This window comes from Syngnathoides biaculeatus, chromosome 4, assembly GCF_019802595.1.
Source record: "Syngnathoides biaculeatus isolate LvHL_M chromosome 4, ASM1980259v1, whole genome shotgun sequence".
NCBI classification, from domain to species: domain Eukaryota; kingdom Metazoa; phylum Chordata; class Actinopteri; order Syngnathiformes; family Syngnathidae; genus Syngnathoides; species Syngnathoides biaculeatus.
In genome coordinates this window covers 16359756-16368556 of record NC_084643.1, presented here as the reverse complement: position 1 = coordinate 16368556, position 8801 = coordinate 16359756, and the positions used below count along the sequence as shown (strand labels likewise).

Sequence of the window (8801 nt, the reverse complement as noted above, 5' to 3'; positions counted from 1 at the left end):
TATGAAGGGTAAATCCGTCCTCCCGAGTGTTCAAGCAGTGTCCAGCAATCCAACAAGCCGGTATTTTGGCTAACACAAAGGAACAACGAACTACCTTCCCGGAGGTAAAACTAATAGAAACAAACAAGTCCACTTGAGGGCGGTCCTGCCATGTACTTCACGTCCTGCTTCTTCTCGAAAATGAATCCCTCGATAGGATTTTCATGGTGGGAGTTACAAAAAGTTGTATACTCAAAATCATGTTTTGAGGTGAAAAAACGCATGGGTTCATGTCGGCTGCAGTTTTTTCAATGATGATGCTAAAAAATAATGCATTTCATGACAGTGGCCTTTTAAATACAAATCCATCCAAAAGAAAATAAATTCACCACACACTTTAACAAATATTTCCCACCTAATTTCTACTCTATTTATATGAACTTTTAACTGTAGCATTTTTTTAACTGGGTTACACCAGGCTTGGTATCTCAACATGCACATGACAATTCCGATATCTGACAAAGTAATTGTTAAATGTGTGGGTGTGTGAGTTATCAAAATAACTACAATATCAATTTTTTTAAAAGAATACAAATGTATCACTTTATTCTGCACAGTGACAGAGATGCAGCCACATCATATTTGCAAAAGATAAAAAAAAAAACGGACATTCGCTCTCAAGTGTAAACACTCAGCAAACTCAACAGCATTACCATAAGGTGCAGCTTCAAGATGTGTAACCAAACAGTCAAATCCCAACAATGGTGTTTTATGATCTGTTTGATAACTTGTGTGAAACAACACTCCCTGTTCACTTACAAATCCCTGCTAATCCCCATGAGGTAGTGACAGCTGATTTAGAGAAGCTTGTGGCTCTGTTGGTGAAGGTAAACTAAAATACATTATAGCAGAAAGCTCTGCTGAGGGCCTGCAGAATTTAAATCACTCTTTAAAGAGGCAGGGAGTTACAGCATCAGTGAGGCCCACTGCATGGACCAATCGTTAGAACACAGACAAATAATACAGTATGTTTTTAAGGTGATCTGTTCAATTTCTTTGAGTAAGAATAATGACTAGTTGAAAAAAAAATACTTTGAGCAAAATATTCTTCTAATGGTAGTCATAATATTCAAATATTTAACTCTATTTATGGTGCATGGGTTATTTCATATACACACTGTGGAAGACACTTAATTAGAAAAAAATAGAGCAATTTTTTAATGCCATCCATCCATTTTCTGAGCCGCTTATCCTCACAAGGGTCACGGGAGTGCTGGAGGCAATCCCAGTTGTCATCGGGCAGGAGGCTCGGTACACCCGGAAATCGTTGCCAGCCAACAGCGGGGGACATGAAGGAAGACAACAATCACACCCACAATCACACATAGGGGCCATTTAGAGTTTCCAATTAATGTTGGATGTTTTTGGGATGTGGGAGAAACCGGAGTACCCAGAGAAAACCCACACAGGCATGGGGAGAACATGCAAACTCCACACAGGCGAGGCCAGAGTTCTCAGAACTGTGAGGCCAACACGCTACAGTTGTGTCACTGTGCTGTTGTCACTTGTGTGTATCCCCCATCCTCACTAGTGTTGCAGCTATCGTTGGGCGAGAAGTGGGGTACAACTGAAATTAGTCCCAGCCAGTCAGAGGGCACATACAAACAAATAACCACTCACACTCACGTTCTCTGGCCTGTTTAGTCTTCACTTAAACTACCACACAGGTTTTTGGGATGTGGGAGGAAACTGAAGTGCCTGGAGAAATCCCACGCAGACACCCACGGAAACTCCAAACAGGCAGGGCCAGGAATCTAACCCTGGTCCTCAGAACTGTCGGGCAGATGTCCTAACCAGTGGTTCGCCATTCCACCCAGATGAAGCGATAGAAGAAAATGCCATGTACAAAATGCCAACATGTAATTTGCATCTTCAAAAAACATCACAAATCATGAAACTTCATTTTCGACACCTAAAGATAAAGACATTTTAACATTTTGATGACCTTTTGTTGGATAACAACCACAAATAATTCAAATATTTAGTCATATTGATGGATTTTCAAAAGGGAAATACAGAGGGACATGTCTATCTTATTGACCAAATGACATGAAAATGATGCATATGCCAATCCTCACATGAATACATTGGTGAAAAAGGGAACATATGATAGTAGATCAGAAATATCAATGTAAAGCTAAAAAGATAAGAATAGGGAGGTAGCAGTATGCCTGGTTAAAAAACTACAACAAAAACAGGTCGAAAATCACTGTGGTGTGATCCACACAATCAAAAGCTGGGAGGGTGTGGAGGCACAGAGTAGAGGAGACATTGGGGTGACGATGAGTCCCGGAGCAGGGGTGAGACAGGAGGTGAGAGAGACCTGGTGGCAGGGCCTAGGCCTGGGTGGTGCGGCGTTAACAGGCCCCTGGGGATCCAGTGCTGCAAGACCATATGGGGAGCAGTGAAAAGGAGGGAAACAGCGGGAGCCCCACGATGACAAGCCACCACTGCCCCTGCTTCAGCTGTTCCTCTGGAGCCCTGGGGACCTGGGGATTAGACACACACAACAAAGACAACACATATAGGACACACACAAACTTACACATTGACAACACAAAAAAAATGGCCCCAAAAAAATGTCCTCACAAAATAATGATGTCAAAGGTAAACACACGCACACACTTGATGTAGTTCTGAAATAAAATGTTAAGCAAATAAAGGCCATCTAGTGAGACTGCACAGGCAATTAGGTGCAATGTGGCAAGGCTAAACTCATTCCACTCATGTACTGATTTTTGCATGCCACACAAATGCACCACAATAACATTTGAGAATCCAGCACAACCCACTTACACAAGCAACTACATTTCACACATCCGCATACCAGAAGAAGATGTACTCACAAGCTGACTCATTATTGTTTAGATGTTATGTACTGCCCGAAATTAAAGGTTGAGACATCTTATTAGAACATGCATTTCGAACATTTTGTGTGACTTTTATGAAGTAAATGATTCTATTTATTGTGAATTGACAATGTTACTAGCTAATATAGAGTAGATAACAGTCAGGGAAGCTGATTCTTTCCCAAATAATCGACACAACAGCTGCTAGCCGGCACATACATCTCCTCATCTGAGAGAATATACCAGGTGTGGAGAAAGCTAACAAGGCAGAATGGAAATAAAATAGAAAATCATCACAAATGTGCTTCAAAATTTATTATTTCCAATTCTTTCATACTCGCGACACCAGTCCCATTCTGATGAGATCCAATAACTTCTTCTTTTCCTTTCGGCTTGTCCCGTTAGGGGTCGCCACAGCGTGTCATCTTTTTCCATCTCAGCCTATTTCCTGCATCTTTCTCTCTAACCCCAACTGCCTTCATATCTTCCCTCACCACATCCATAAACCTTCTCTTTGGTCTACCTGTCGCTCTTATGCCTGGCAGCTCCATCCTCAGCAACCTTCCACCAATATACTCACTCTCTCGCTTCTGAACATGTCCAAACCATCAAAGTCTGCTTTCTCGAATATTGTCTCCAAAACATCCAACTTTGGCTGTCCTTCTAATGAGCTAATTTCTAATCCCATCCAACTTGCTCACTCCGAGCGAGAACCTCAACATCTTCATTTCTGTGACCTCAAGTTCTGCTTCCTGTTGTTTCTTCAGTGCCACCGTCTCTAATCCGTACATCATGGCCGGTCTCACCACTGTTTTGTAAACTTTGCCCATCGTCCGAGCAGAGACTCTTCTGTCACATAACACACCCGCCACCTTCCGCCAGCTGTTCCAACCTGCTTGGACCCGTTTCTTCACTTCCTTACCACACTCACCATTGCTTTGGATTGTTGACCCTAAATATTTGAAGTCCTCCACCATCACTATCTCTTCTCCCTGTAGCCTCAAACTTCCCCCTCCACCTTTCTCATTCACGCACATATATTCTGTTTTACTTCGGCTAATCTTCATTCCTCTCCTTTCCAGTGCATGTCTCCATCTTTCTAATTGTTCCCTGCATGCTCCCTGCTTTCAATGCATATCACAATATCATCTGCGAACATCACGGTCCAACGGGATTCCAGTCTAACCTCGTCTATAAGCCTATACATTACTACCGCAAACAGGAAGGGGCTCAGAGCTGATCCTTGATGCAGTCCCACCTCCACCTTAAATTCTTCTGTCCCACCTAAGTCACACCTCACCGCTGTTCTGCTGCCCTCATACATGGCCTGTACTAATCTAACATATTTCTCCGCCACACCAGACTTGTGCATGCAGTACCACAGTTCCTCTCTTGGTACTCATAGGCTTTCTCTAGATCCACAAAGACACAATGTAGCTCCTTCCGACCTTCTCTGTACTTTTCCACTAGCATCCACAAGGCAATGAGATCCAATATAAAGAGTAAATTCTGATTGACCGCTCCAAGAAATTGTTTATTTTTGTGCTTGTACTTTCAAAAAGTTTTCAAAACATGCATTAATTGGATACTCTAAATTGCCCCAAGGAGTGACTGTGAGTCTGATTGTTGTCTGTCTCCATGTGCCCTGTGATTGGCAGCCATCCAGTTCAGAGTTTACCCTGCCTCCTACCCGATGACAGTTGCAATGGGCTCCCGCACTGCCACAACGCTAGTGAGGATAAGTGGCTCAGGAAATTGATGGATGGATAATATCAACTTTTAATATGATATACACATAAGCAAACAACAAGTGAAGTATGGTAGAGGAGGACCTGAAAATGTATGGTTGCATAAGGCCGACGGACACTGCATCATCACAAAAAACAAACAAAAAAAACGAACAAAAAAAAAAACAGTTCTGATTTACCCCACCACATCCTGCATGTACAGTAGAGTCTATATTATCACACTTATTAAATCCATAACAAAAATTCATTCCTAAAGAGTGGAAGTAGGCAAGAATAAAACCCAAAGTGTGAATATTTTAACTCTCACAGGCTCCCGTTCACTTCAACGCACACAGCGTGGTATTTGGCCACAAGCTTTTTTTATTTCACCCACAAGGCACATTATGAATTCTGAATTTCGTTAAGTATTGCTGTTAAATCTAAGATTTGATTGCCGGCATCATACTGTCTCTTGCTCGCTGAAAGGTATTTGTAGCAAATTTTATGTGTTCAATGACTGTATCTGCAACGTTGTGATGGCGTAAATCGGCGATTTAGATTTCACCTGTCAATCATAGGGCAACTATGAATAAACAATGATCTGCACCCACATCCACACCGTGCTGCCATATGTAACTTCAACACAATGGTATTTTTAGCTACCTGCACTGGCAACCTGCCAAGCTGCTGTCAAGCCTGCAAACCAAACTTTCATCTTAATCTAATGTTATCTAAAAGTCTACCTGTGATGTGCTTGTGGAGGTTGTCTGGTTTGATCAAATGATAGCTTATGGTGGTAGCAGCGGTTGTGAGAGTGTCTGTGCTTGTGTCCATATGTGTGAATGAAATCGAAAGCTTAACACAACTGCTAAATCTATCCCATGGCAGCAAATACCTGCTGCCTGTTCCCTTTCTGTCCCTCCTGTAGCCTAGGGCGGTGAAAGCAGCCTTGGCTAACATTGAACTGCATTTCCTGGGGCTGAAAGCGAGCACCACCTGTCCCCCTATTGTGAATTATAAGTAAAAAGTACCCTCTCTTTTCCTCAGTCATCCATTTTCACAAAATACAATTGAGTATAGATACTGTTTGGCAAGACTCCAAGGCAGAACGACTGCATAAAATCTCAGCCAGGCCAACTATTTCCGGTTGTCATCCTCTTTTAACTATTCTTTATTTTTTATATATTTTTATTTTATTTTTAGAAATGCAAAGAATCTCAAAGTCAAAAGAAGAAGTTCAAGTTTTAGAAAAAAAGCGGCATTGCTGCCAAGCATTCCTTGGTGTATTTTTGCCAGGGTTTTTGTAATCTAAGTACAACAGCTTTCTTAACTCTTACAAAACAATGTCTTTATGGACTATGACCTTGCCGTTGTTCCTAATTTGAGCCCAAACAGATATGATTTTTTTTTAGCCCAACGCAGGGTCCAACATTTGACAGAGTAAAATTCAGATCTATTAATCGCCTCCATCCATTTTCTCAGAGGTCAGGTCACAGGGGCAATAGCTTAACTGATCCTAATTAATCAACTGATTAATTAAAAAAAAAACGATTTTTTTTGCCGTCCCTTAATGCTTACAGGTTCAAATATTTAACTGACTTCACAATACAAATGGGTAAATATTTGAGGAAAGCTGATTTTTGCCATTGTATTCATGTTTTTTTGTGAATGTCATTATATTTGTCTTGCGTGGTAATTTGTAAATATGTTTTAAAAATGTAAAAAAAAAGCCATCTTTTCGCTGAATTGATAGTGCTAATATCATTCAATCAAATAATCTGTTGGTCCCTGGTCCTCATCGCCCTCACCCTGGTGCTAAAAAAAAAAAAAAAAAGAAGTCTCCAAGAAAAAATATCTGCCAACCAAGACAGCAGCTTGAAAACCTTTTATGTGTAGCAAAGGCATTCATTTTTCCGTCCTGGGATAAAGACATGGTTATTCACCAGGTAAAATGTCAGTAACATGAACAAAATATAAATGCTCATCTAATTTTACTTTAAAGTCTTAAAGTATTGAATTGTATTGTAAGTGGACAAAGACTGTACAAAATAGTTGAATTTCTGAACTTGCAATCGTTTTTGCATACATGCAGTATATATCGATGTTTATGGATATAATTTGACTGGTAAACTAGTAGTGCTCAACATAAATTAAAGCCCACTTTGAAAAACCTTTTATGTATTTCTTTGTACACAAAAATACTTTGAAATGTGAATATAATGAGGCTCCTGTAATTTTAATTTTTTTCCACTATGTAGCATTTGCTAGACTTTTTAGAATTAATTGCAACATGGTTAACTTGTATGAAAACTATATTGTGTGTGTGCCCTTTGTCAAATTTAATTTGCAATTAGTGCACACATTTGTGGGAGTATTTTGTGTATATAGTATAGCCACAGTGAATATTGATTCTGAGACTCAAGTTTAACTGAACACTGCATACAGTAAGTGATATTACTACGATTACTCCTGGCAATGTGAAGATGTTGAAAGAAACATTGAATGCAGAAATCAGAAATTCATTTGGACAGATCAGACTCTCAGAATACAGCAACAAAGGAGGGAGAAGAGTCCCAGCTTGTGTGCATTAGTGAGTCTGTGTACGTGTGTGTGCATGCACGCACACGTATGCTTGCGTGTTTGTGTGTGCGTATGTGTGTGTGTCCCAGTCCCAGAGCGTAAGGTGAGAGTGTTGTTGTGCTGTGTATTTTATTGTGCTTTAGCTAGCAACTGAGCCAGATTTTTAATTGCAGTAGCAGTTGTGGGAGGGGCTGTTGGGGCGGCTCGTCACCCTGCTGTCGTGAGTTGGGAGCCTGGGAGTCAGGGCAGGTCCTGATCCCCTCCCAGGGGACTCGGAGACCCAGCAAACAGTCACCTCGTCCTCTTGACGATGCACACCTGAGACTCCTGGAGCGCCCGCCATCGCATTACCAAACCCACCCCCTCCCATCAACTGTCTTCCAACTCCAGCCCTTTCAGTGCACTTTCTCTCCTATCCCCCCTCTGACATTATTCAGCTCACAACATCTGTCTATACACGTCCACTGATCAATTGGCTTGACTCGGAGCATATTGACACTGGCATCGGCCTCATTGATCAGATCCAGCCTCTGTGGTTGTGTTTTCAAAGATAATTGGGCCCCGAAACCTGCCTCACTATGAGTGACAGTGAGCTGAAATGATTATCAACTGGATCTAGTCCAACTACAATCCCAGCAGGACCAGGAGGACCAGCTGGACATGATGCAGACAACAGGGATTCCCATTTTTAATAGTACCTGTGAGCTATGGTGTCCAACAGCCATGAGTCATCAACATGAACGATTGAAATGTTTGAACATGTCATTAAATGACCCCCACCCCCATTGGAACATATTACAATTAATCTCAACCCAAAAGTAAAGCGTTGACAGAATAATGTATGAGATGGGGGGACAGTCAAAAAGTAATGAGCCCAACTTCATTTTACTTAATACTTTTTTCCTGAATTTTTTCAAGTTTGTAGTTTCGATGTCTGTTTGTGGGGTTATTTAAACGCAGGTTTTGTTTAAGCCTGTCCTCTTACCGTCAGCCATTTTGGAAACGATGTCTATGGTGGATGCCCATCAGAAACAGAGATCTGTGATTTAATTTCCACGAAACATTTTCAAGAAGTTAAAAATGTGTATGTGTAAGCAGTGAAAAAGTGGGTGTGGGATCAAAGGTGAAAAACAACAGCTTGCTTTGAGTAACATTCACCACAAGTAAACGAGCAGTAGACCATCTTCAAATGTTAATTATAGGCATAGTGTTACCCTTGATGATGTTACCAATGATGAAATACCCCTCAAACCACAAGTTTTACACATTTTGAAAATGTTTCATTGTGGTTCCACTTCCAAAGCAAGACATTCATTCACAGATCTTTACTTTTATTGGGCATTCAACAGTCAGTTCATTTGCAAAGAAAAGTACGGTATCTTTTTAAATGGGTATCCAATATTTTTTTTTTAAATAAATCTAATTATCGGTGATTTTAAATTCAATTAGGGCAGCTGGAAAGCGTTGTCCCAACAGTTCTAACGTCCCGGGTTCATTCCTGGACCCGCCTGTGTGGAGTTTGCATGTTCTCCCCATGTCTGCATCGGTTTTCTCCGGGCACTCCCACATCCTAAAAACATGCAACATTAATTGGACACTCTAAATT

The 8801-nt window shown here is 41.0% G+C and overlaps 1 long non-coding RNA gene across 6 annotated transcripts in view; it reads right to left on the bottom strand.

The window, feature by feature from the left end:
• Window positions 1–649: 649 nt before the first annotated feature.
• LOC133499985 (uncharacterized) overlaps window positions 650–8801 on the bottom strand; it is a 45816-nt gene continuing 37664 nt past the window's right edge. For all 6 annotated transcript variants that reach the window (XR_009794801.1, XR_009794798.1, XR_009794799.1 and 3 more), the window contains one exon: window positions 650–2528. This is a non-coding gene — a long non-coding RNA (uncharacterized LOC133499985). The remainder of the gene's footprint in view (window positions 2529–8801) is intronic.